The sequence below is a fragment of the Ostrinia furnacalis genome, unplaced genomic scaffold, assembly GCF_004193835.3.
Source record: "Ostrinia furnacalis isolate ACB-3 unplaced genomic scaffold, ASM419383v2 OfSCF1370, whole genome shotgun sequence".
In the NCBI taxonomy this organism is placed as follows: Eukaryota; Metazoa; Arthropoda; class Insecta; order Lepidoptera; family Crambidae; genus Ostrinia; species Ostrinia furnacalis.
The window spans coordinates 285001-296398 of NW_021131609.1; the positions used below are offsets into that span (position 1 = coordinate 285001).

The 11398-nt window shown below is 38.6% G+C and overlaps 1 protein-coding gene across 1 annotated transcript in view; it reads right to left on the reverse strand.

Annotated features, from left to right (window-relative positions):
• nolo (ADAMTS-like no long nerve cord) overlaps positions 1-11398 on the reverse strand; it is a 196536-nt gene that overhangs the window by 93419 nt on the left and 91719 nt on the right. The gene's annotated exons all lie outside the window — the stretch shown is intronic.

Consider the following 11398-nt stretch of genomic DNA (forward strand, 5'->3'; position numbering starts at 1 on the left):
CCCTCCACACTTCTAAAATAAAGTCTCCCGGTAAACTTCCCAAATTAGTATTCGTCCGCCATTCCCCGTCAGATTATGCAAACGACTCGAAAGTTACCACTTAAATAATATATGAAATTATGCAAAATATAACCAAGAAAGTCACAGGCGATTTTTGAGTTTTATCACTTTTGAGAGCTTCCTTTGAGAGCTTCTGACGTGACTCGCCAACTCGGAATAAGTTCAAAAGTTTCTAGGGTCATCGTTATAGGCAATATTTTAAGATACCGCCTCCAAAATAGGTCTTGGAAATTCCCGGATCGGAGCTTTTGAATTCTTAAAAGGACAGCTGGTAAGTTTTTGGAAAGTTTCACGGTTTACGACAGTTTCAGATTTAGGTTTCGATCTAGAAAGAACCGTTTGCTGAAATTTTTTGAAGAACGTTAAGGATTGGACTGTAGCCTGTAAGCCATTCTTTTGAATGGCACCAGCTGAAAAGTAGCCTAGCTTTTAATTTTAAATTAATTTCTAATCATTGACAGTCATTTCGTCGATCACCAGGATCACGGAATATGTTGTGCTAGATTATTTAAATTCAAATTCAAATATTTATTTGCACAATTTTGGGTAAACTTAATGGTCTTCAAACTAGTATAAGTAGTACCTTTATGAAGCGATTTTGTAAAGGCTTTAGCTTTCAAATCATTTTCTCTATCATGCAATTCACATAAATACGATCCTTTTCTATTGTCACTTCAGTTTGCCAGTCATTTCTTCATCATCGAATTCCTTTTCATGTTAAAATGACTGTCACAAATGTCACAATCCATCACTTCACCACCCTAGGCATTGTAGGCATCTCCCAGCCCAAATCACCCTCAAAATTGTAAGCTCTTAAGCAAATTTCCGAATAATCTACCCTCGACTCAACGAGGCATTTGCGTCAGTACCAAAAGGACGTGCTCTGGGAATCCTTCAAGCAAACAAAGACCTCTCTCTGCTGAACAAAAAAAGGTATTGAAACCTGGTAACACAATGGCGGATGCGACCTGACATCATCAGGGAATGGGGCCGCGAAATAATAAGGCTCGGTTTGGGCGCAAGATGGCGGCGGAAGCGGGATATTACTCAAAATTTCATTCTCATTTATTTCTATAGCGCCATGTTTCTTTAATACCTTTCACTGATAATACATCAAAGGTTCCAAGAGTCAGGAATCTAAAGTACCATTAATCTATTTGAAAATAAGGAACGTTTCTCCCGAGGGTCTTGTGCCAAACTGGTGGCACAAAAATGTATGTCAAAATATACTATTTTTATTATATCTTGACTAGAAAAAATCCAAAATGCAATAAATTGAAAACAACTTTTGTGTATTTAGGGCTAGATTCAAGGCCAGGGCTCTTGGAATTATTATTTAATACTATAAACGGTATCAACTATCCTACTGTACGAACCGAAAGGCGTAGTGTATGCAGGCCTCCACCGAGAGGACCGACGAAGGGGTGAAGGTTGCGAGAAACGCCTGGATGCGGCCATCATAGGACTGATCCTTGTGAAAATGCTTCTATGATTCTTTCGTCAAGCATTTGACGTCTTTCCGTTGAAAAGTTATAAAGAAGTTCTAAGTCTCGAGGACCGCTTAGGTGATCTTATCCATGGGTGATCTAAGGACACCAAAGTGTCTCCTGGAGTCCACTTTGATCACGTGGGTGATCAAATCCAGGTGATCAAAGTGGAATATACCGTTGAAAAGGACCCAATTAAAATTCGCTCCAGTCCGTGACTTGCACCATAGCGCACAGCGTTGGTGCTCGGTGCGCCTTTGTCTAGCACGATGTTTGCTCCCGTTTTTAAAATTAAAACTATGTGGGCCGGAATTTGAGCCACGCTATTTCGTTTGCCCTTGATGAAATATGGCTCAACTTTGAATGCCATGCAATAGCAGAAAATGTTGGATTTTGGGATTTAATCCTTCTGATCTGTCTCTTTGAGGCTCACTTTGTCAATGCTTTGTATTTGCGATAGCCTTTTGAGTTTCCTGTTTTCTGGTTTAAAATTTTCTATTCCCATTGATTCTACTTTTTAGGCAATCTTGACAATATTTTCAAGTATCAAAGGGAAGTACCCAGCAAACTGAGGAAATTTAGTAAATGAAAAAAACTGAGTAGATGATATTTTTTTTGCAACACTTAATGCAACAACTTCAGATGCTACAGTGATTAGCTGGATGTACCGTCGTCTGTCGCCATTTGGCCAAACAAATTCTAAAGATTTAACAAATTTATGGATCTTAAATACTACTACCAAGTCTATTTTGGTTCCTGCAAGGATTCTACTATTATTTCGGGTTTACAAAAGACGGTGGAACTAACACGATAATTTATTTATATCCATCTTGTTAGATTTGCGTTGGTGGTGAGACGTGTAGGCGTCGATACAATGAAAATTTGGCCAAATATTACGTAGGCAGTGTAATATAAAGTTATTGTGGATAATAATATAATTTCGTAACAGTTAACTTTTTAGAGATAAGGCTTTGAAGGTCAGTGGATCACAGCCTATATTGGGGTAGTTATATTTTTATAACAACCGTTATGCTCAAGGATATTTATAATTATGTACCTTTTCTTTTTTTAGAAGTCCTAAATTTTTTAGTAAAAGTCCACTTAGTTTAGTCCCGTTTACTCTTGCATGGTAAGCTAATTATTCTTGTGCTACGAGTGGGTTCACCACAACAATCCCGAGGCCTTCATATTTATTTTTTGTAAATACATTAAGCTCTACATTCTTATATTTAGACTAACTAATTACTATACCACTGTCTTCCCTTTATAATGATTTTAAAAATAAGTTTGTGAACAGCTCAATAAACTTGTATACCCTTCGCGAGTATCATTCTCACTCGACAAGAAATTGTATTCCAGGCGTCAAAAGTTAAGCGCTGTCAACCGCTCTACGCAAGCCGCATCTCGGCATTTGCATACCAAGTCTCGGGACATCAGGAATTTGATTATCATTTCTAAAACACAGCGATGTTTGCGAAGCTGTGGGTGGAAATTGTTTGATGCAAATTGGAACGATTGAAAGTCTTCGCAGATTTGTTAATTGTTTTGTATTTCGTACTAAATACTTTGGTAAGAGAGCTTTTGAGTAACACACTTGATTTACTTCGTTTGCTAATTACCCTTGATTTCCATCTGGGCTTCCAGTTAAGTCAAGGGAATCCTACTGTTGGAATGCCGGATGGGTTACACTTTAAAAATCATGTTAAGTCGCTGGTTCATATCCGGCTCGAAGGACTAATGTAAAGAACAGGTGTTGACTATTATGAAATAGTTAGGCGCTGGTGTTTCAATTATACAATTTATTGACTCGCTGCATTTGTGCATTTGACTTTGTGCTGCACGGCAACACAAAGACAAGAAGAATGTTGCTAGTGTAAAATAATATGATGTATTTAATTGTTACATCGTTGATTAAATAGATTATTATTTTTATCATTGAGATTAGAATTAGATGCCTTCGGTGTCCCAACAATTGAGTCATTGTCATCAACACTAATAGGAAGAAGTTGTAATTCCAGAAGAAAGAAGGTAACCTAATGTTCCTTGCAACTACAAGAGAATGTAGCACAAATTATTATGACATCATAATGACATAATTGGCAAATTCGTCAACGTCGTTACTTATACATATAAGTAACGATGTTGACTACATGTGGCGTAGAATTTCCAAGGATTCCATTTAGCCTTGAGCTAAAGGCTTATTATAAAATGCTATACTAGCTTTTTCCTGCGGCATCACCCTCGTGAAATTTAGTTTGTCACAGATCGTCATAAATTAGCTTATTCTGGGTAAACAATAATGCTGAAAAGTTTCATTAAAATCCATTCAGTAGTTTTTGCGTGAAAGAGTAAAATACATCCAGACATACATACAAACTTTCGCATTTATATTGGTAAGATTATGCCTAGGGAAAATTCGACGCCAGCGACTCAACATCATTTTAATATTGGCTTTTTACAGAAATACAAGCTCTACCTTAAATCCACCAACGCTATTTTATTATCAACCTTGTGAAATAACGAGAAATTGTTGCTAAATTTCAAATTTAAACCAAAACACAGAAGAAATAAGCCAAGTTTGTAATTATAATCAAATTTGCCAATGTCTCGCCGCGGAACTTTGACTATGCAAATTATTTAAGCTTCCAGAGGCTGTGGCTTGACTGCGAGCGATTAGAATACATTATTTGGAACTGTTGACGAGTTTGCGATAGTATGTTAGCTAAAGGAATTTGAGAGATTCGGCTGGTTCCAATATTATTTTCAACTTAATAATTATCTTACGAAAATTCTTGGTAACTAAGTATGTAGTAAGTAAGTAAGTAGTGTGAAAATGTAAATTCAATATTAGAAGGCGTTGGTATTACGAAATGCAAAAGTATTAGCAATATAATAATAGCCATAGATACTTAATGCCAATTTAATTAGATGTATAGTTTAGAAAAAGGACTGTCAAACACTTGAACCGACTTTTCAAGATACATTGCGAGTTTGTTTTTACTTGAAAACTAGTACCTACACTTATTGTAAAGGCTAAGCAAACGGGCTATCACAACCATTATATCGGCCAGCACCATACCTATTTAAAAAAAAATTATGCTGTTCTTTGATTTTACATTTTTTTTATTAAAAAGGAGTTCGTTTCCGGTTTGAACAACACAGCTGTCAGTCAGGCCACATCTGAAATGGCTTGATTGCCAAATGAGTGAGTAAAGATTGTTCCTGTCCTAACGAGGAAACTTTGTTTCGTGGGGTTGAGTGAATTTGGTTTAGACTTCTTTAGAAATGTTGGCCAAAAATTTTCACCTCAAAAAAGTATTAATTTTTTTTTTCTAAAAGCCGCCGTTGCAACTCCTGTGTAGCCAGGATCTACAGCTTGACCGCCAATAAAAACCGAACCACTGAAATTCTAGTTTGTCCCGGGGAAAAGTGAATAGATTAGTAATTCGCTCCGTAATCCTTCGTGGTAAGCTAATATGATAGTAATATTACGAGTGGGTTCACCACAATAGTCCAGCGGTGGCGGGGTTCGAACCAGCAATCCTCGGATCATAAGTCAGCTAGTCAGACACCTACGCCGTTGTTATCGTTCCTAACATCTGCCTCAGGCTCAGTAGTACCTCTCCTCTATTCAGAGTGTGTAAACACCAGTGGGACACCTCTTTGCTTCATCTGCCCCCCTAGACAAGTTGCACTTTCAGATCGAATCGAAAATCGAATCCGTCATAACTCCATACCAAAAAGGTCTTTCGACCATTTTTCGACTGGTTTGCGAATTTATTGTACACCCCACAGGTGAAGCTACGTTTCAATACTTTTCTTTTTTCTGTAGGGTTTGTACTTATCCCTAAGTATAATTTAAGATTTACTAACATTAAGTAACATGATTTCCGAAAATTATTTGAATTAGAATAGCTAATGAAGTTTGAACTTTACCTATAGCATAATAATAACGAACTTTGTAAAGGTCAGATTAATCTTACAAAGCGCTAAAGGTCACCTCTCGCCAGGAATTCTAAAGATTTTCTTTCAGTTTTCAGCAACCTGCAATGCAGAACTAGCCCGCATGCAGTTGCCCCGATTGCAAGCATCTTCATCTTGTTTAAATGAATCTATGCGGCAACACTGTTATATCTTATAAGCACAGATCACTAGAGAAGTTAAATATTAGCTTTCTGTCTGAGCATAACTGAAGCAAGAGCGCTGCTATAATAACTTACTTCATTTATTTTTACTAGGTCTCACAGAAAAATATTTTATCACGACCAAAAACACTTTATTTATACCAAAAGCACTGCCCTTTTAGTATTATGATCTTCAAATTTAAGTTAGGCCTTCAAGGCATGGTAAATTGGCATGTGGGTAATCTCGCTTCATCATAGAAGGCATCTGATTCTGCATCCTCCGGATAAGATTATTATCAAGAGCCCATCATCATCATCATCATCATTTCAGCCATAGGACGTCCACTGCTGAACATAGGCCTCCCCCAAAGCTTTCCATGTTGATCGGTTAGTGGTGATCGAATCAGAAATGAGGAGATCCGTAGCCGTAGGAGAACCAGAGTGACTGACATAGCCCGCAGAATCGCTAAAATCAAGTGGCAGTGGGCGGGGCACATAGCTCGAAGAGCTGATGGCCGCTGGGGCAGGAAAGTTCTTGAGTGGCGACCACGAGCTGGAAGACGTAGCGTGGGCAGGCCTCCCACTAGGTGGACCGACGATCTGGTGAAGGTCACGGGAGGTACCTGGATGCAAGCGGCGCAGGACCGGTCTTTGTGGAAATCCTTGGGGGAGGCCTTTGTCCAGCAGTGGACGTCTTTCGGCTGAAACGAACGAACGAACGAACGATTGGTGGTGGCTTTGGTACAAATCTACACTGACTGTCTGGGTTATGGGAGCGTCACGGGAGGGGTGATTTTGACATAATATGACAGACCATACAAACATACTGATGTCTCGCTGACATAATGACGTAACAAAAATACCTTCCCATGCCACTCCCATACCCTGGATACTGTCTGAGTTAAACGCTAGACCATAGTCAATATTACAAGAGAGTTCCAATGTTCACAAGAGGCTAATAATCGATAGAATCCGCTAAAATAGAAAATCTTTCCACAAAATTTTCCTAGAATCTCCTTAACAAATATTTTGCAGTCGGGAGAGTCGCTGTTTTTTTAGCTTATTTCTTAGAAACTCCAGTTAATATGCATGCTTTCGCTATTTTTCTTTCAAAGAATGTTGTTACTTAATACGGCTGAGAAATATTCCATCATATTATCAAAGTGTTCTTGGACGCGTGCAATGTTAACGTGCACTCGATTATTCTTTGCATCGTTGTTATAATATTTGCTATGAATACGGGTATTTATTTCTCTTTTAGTTGTTAGTTAGTTAATTTTTAGTTGATTGTTTTTCTGCTATTGTTGTATCTGCCATGGACATCACAAAAGACAAAAGAGGTAAAAAAAAGGCAAATAAGACAGAGGTAACACATAAAACATACAATGTAAGAGAAAGTAAACTGAGCAGTGCCACCCATCGCAATGGGACCTCACTCAGCATATGCCATATTACACTAAAAATAATTTTGATTGTTTATTTGTATTGAATAGGGTCCAAAACTACTGGACCGACATTCGCCATTAGAATCCTTCGTGATTTTTGATGAACATAGGCGGTACAAAGTTCCATTTTTCTTGAATGTAACAGTAACCAGATCATGTACTGTAATATTTTTGGACTAAATAAATATCATTTTCATTTGAATTTTGACCTATATTAAGCATCCCACAAGGTGGACCGGGGTGGCCGCTATCAACCGGCTATTGTGTAAGGCAAAAGCTTTTCCCATTTAAATTAATCGTATTTTGGTTAATTACACTAGATTCCCATCAATTAGAATAATTAATAATTGTCAGACGCAATCTCGGGGTATTTGTTGGTAAACAAAGAAGCACTCTGTCTTTTCAATGAGGAATCAAAACTGGTGCCACCATTTATAAATCGGCTTCGGGAAACAACGGGACACACGAACGGTGAGTTTCGCAAGCTTAAATAATAGTTTTTCAAGATTTTTACTATTTGAGCTGGTACTTAAATTGCTCCACGACTATTGGGGGACTTTTTAATAAGGCTAGAAGGGTGTCCGAAGCAAAAAATTAAACCATGTTTTCGAACCACAAAGGACTCAAATAAGTATCGCCTCTCCCTTTTTTTAAGGTAGTTAGGGAAGGGTCGCACTTCCAAAAGATAAACCTATACTACCTACTTAATAATCTGATGATGACAATCTGCTGAATTTTGGGGGAAGAAAATCGGATTGGTGAAATGTATTTTAATGTCCAAAATAAGTGTTAAATCAATTTTATTATTTGAATTCTTGGACCACCGCGGCACCGTTCAAGTTCGCAAAATCTTCTAAGAGAGATTTTTTAAAATTCATAACTATGCTAGTCTAACACCTCTGGTGCGCTTCTTCTTATCAAGAAAATGTTTTGAGTAATATTTCCTGTTTGTGCAACATTTTTCTTTACTGCTTCGCCCCTATGTAGCTATGTAGGATGATAATATCATACCCCAAAGACTTCATTGATAAATGGGCTATCCAATACAAAAATAGTTTTTAAGTCGGAATTAGCGCGTCCAGGCAAACAAAAACTCTTCAGCTCTTCAGCAATAATCTATCGAATCTATATTAAATAGATTCACCAGATGTTCTCCAAACTTCCCCATCAGTGTGTCCCAAAATCCCTTTAGTAGAATCCTCCGAATAGATTTGAAAAGACAGGGAGTGCCGGTAAACCGGCAAATTAATGTTCGGCAATGATAATTCGAAATCGAACTCTCGAGCGATGGAACGTGTACTCTCCAGTTTATTTAGTATTGTGAACGCCTTTTGAATTGATCTTGAGTAAAGATATAGTTAACTAGCGGCCGCCCGCGACTTCTTAAGCCGTTTTACCCCCTTAGGGGTTAAATTTTGGAAAATCCCGTCTTAATGAGCCCCTTAATTGTAAAAGGAACCCCCATGCAAAATTTGAGACTCCTAGCACTTGTAGTTGAGATTTCGTGATGAGTGAGTGAGTCAATCGGTGACCTTTCGCTTTTATAAATATAGATTGTGAACGCCTTTTGAATTGATCTTGAGTAAAGATATGGTTAATTTATCAAACTAGTTTTAGTCCGCAGCTTCGCCCGTGTGAATTTTGATCAGTCACAGAAAGATTAGGTCATAGCACACGTATCAACCCGGAATGGGATCAACTTATAAATTTTGGCGACTGATTTTCAGAGGTGAAACATTATTTCACTTTGAAATAAAATATTAATTTACTCAAATAAGTGTTGGTCAAAGGTAGTGTAATGTTAGTTGAAACGATATTAAAGTTTAACTAAATAACTAACTAAGCTCGCTATTAAAATATTATGTTAAACTATATTATTATACTTTCATACTTTGCATTATCTTGGCCTCTAAAAGTAAAACAATAAAAAGATAGAAAGCAGGCGCCAAAAGTCATAAAAGTAAAACTTATACATTAATCCCATATTCTGGATGATAAATGTGTCTATCCTTGAACTTTACTGCGTCAACATAAGACTCAAAATCGAGTGGCAATTTTTTAAAGACGTTAGATTGAATGACAAAGTTTTATAGGGCGCGTGTCACACCGAAAAGAGCTTTTTAGTGTTCGATATTGTAAGAATTACTTTCCCGGAATGTTACATTATGTTCTATTGTTTGGCAGTTGTAACTTTTTGGGTGAAAAGTCCTAGATTTGATTCCCAGTGGAATGATGTACACCTACACTTATTCTATTCTATCCAGTCTATAATGTAGTTCGTTCATCATCATCATCATCATTTCAGCCATAGGACGTCCACTGCTGAACATAGGCCTCCCCCAATGCTTTCCATGTTGATCGATTGGTAGCGGCCTGCGTCCAGCGCTTCCCTGCTACCTTTACGATGTCGTCGGTCCACTCCATTCCATGTAGTTAGTTAGGTAGCTGTTTTTGCAGACTTCAATTTATCTGATTAGAATCACGAGGAAAACACGGGAGGTACAGTTGTTGCGATTCACGAAAGCGAGTGAGCTTTACATGTGTGGTGGCTCGCTACTGTTCGTTTTTCATAGGATTTGATAGACATTATTACACTATCGTTATGTACATTTACACGTACACACACAAGTAAAGGTCATTCGCCTTCGTGAGTTGCAAGAACAGTGTGCTTACCATGAGTTTACGTTAGGTGTGCTCGCTAGCGACTGCGTAAAAATTTACATTTAAATGTATGACATATTGTGCAGCGCCCCTAGCGGCTACTTTCAAGAAATAAAATCTTCATAGAATTTTTTGACGTATTCGCTAGCGAACTCACCTAACGTAAACTCATGGTAAGCATACTGTACTCGATCATTGAAAATACATTTATGTGTAAATATTATGGCACTGACAACACTACGATGGATTTGGTAGAGCTTTACTACGCGCTACGATCGTAATGATGCTCGTAGCAGTACAAACTACGAGACATTGATACCGAAAAAAATTAAGTATTTGATTTTGAATGGTTTGATTTGTCATGTTGTATTTTTTTATAATATTATTATTTTCTATGTTATAATATTATTTTCAACCGACTTCAAAAAAAGGAGGAGGTTCTCAATTCGACCCGTATGTTTTTTTTTTCAACCGACTTCAAAAAAAGGAGGAGGTTCTCAATTCGACCCGTATGTTTTNCGCTATTACTCTATAACGCTTCCTCGAAGTTTACAGATCGGCTGTGTGGAGCGGATCCGCACTGGACGGTCCGCGTCACACTATAAACAGCCTAACTGGACTGTTTGTACTAGGTATATATAATTGTCAACAACTGCCGAGTGTAGAGTATCCAACCTTTAGAGGAGTGGGTGCAACACGGACATTTGACATGATTTTGTCTTGTCCATGTTTCATTTTAAGACCCCCTTGTTGAGAGGCTCGACTGAAGCCATTGTGCATTGTGCCTAGATCTTCCACGGTCTCAGCCATGGCTATGATATCGTTTGCGAATCGAAGGTGGGTTATTTACTCACCGTTGATATTTATGCCGAATCCGTTCCAGTCCAGAAACAGTTCTCCAGGTGGTGAACAGTTTCGGAGTTTTCAGTTCCCCCTGTCTGCTGCTGCAACTGGTTTCGAGTCTTGATCCTGGAGACGGAACGACATTGTGGCGTTTTCGTACAAGCCTTTCAACACTTCGATGTATCGACATAGTCAATTTGACACCGTTGGAGAAACTGTAGTAGGTACTGCCCAGGTCTCGATCGAAGCTTTGTCATAGTCCACAAACGCCAGGCAAAGTGACTGACTATACTCCTCGGTCTTCTGTATAATCTGCCGTGGCGTATGTATGTGGTGTACTAAAGCCTTTTCAGAAACCGGCTTGTTTGAGAGGCTGAAAGTCATCGAGCTCACGAGCGAGACGATTCGTAATGACTCTCGAAAACAGCTTGTAGACATGGCTCAGAAGTGAGATGGGTCTATATTTCTTCAACAAGGTTTTGTCGCCTTTTTTGAAGAAGAGTATCACCACACTTCTGTGCCATGACTTTGACTTCTCGCTTGATCTCGCTCCAGGTCTTGCCGATCTTCTTCGCCTCGTCCGCTACAGTGCGCCGCCAAGTTTGCCTGGGTCGACCACGTTTGCGTTTTCCTTGGGGATGCCAAGGAAAACGCAACGTGCCATACCGTAGGCGTTTTTCCTTCGAGGATGACGGAATTGAACAGCTTCTGAAGAGCCTTCAGCCCCTCGGTCAAAAACCCAACTGCGTAAAAATGAACAGAAAAAAGATAGAAACAA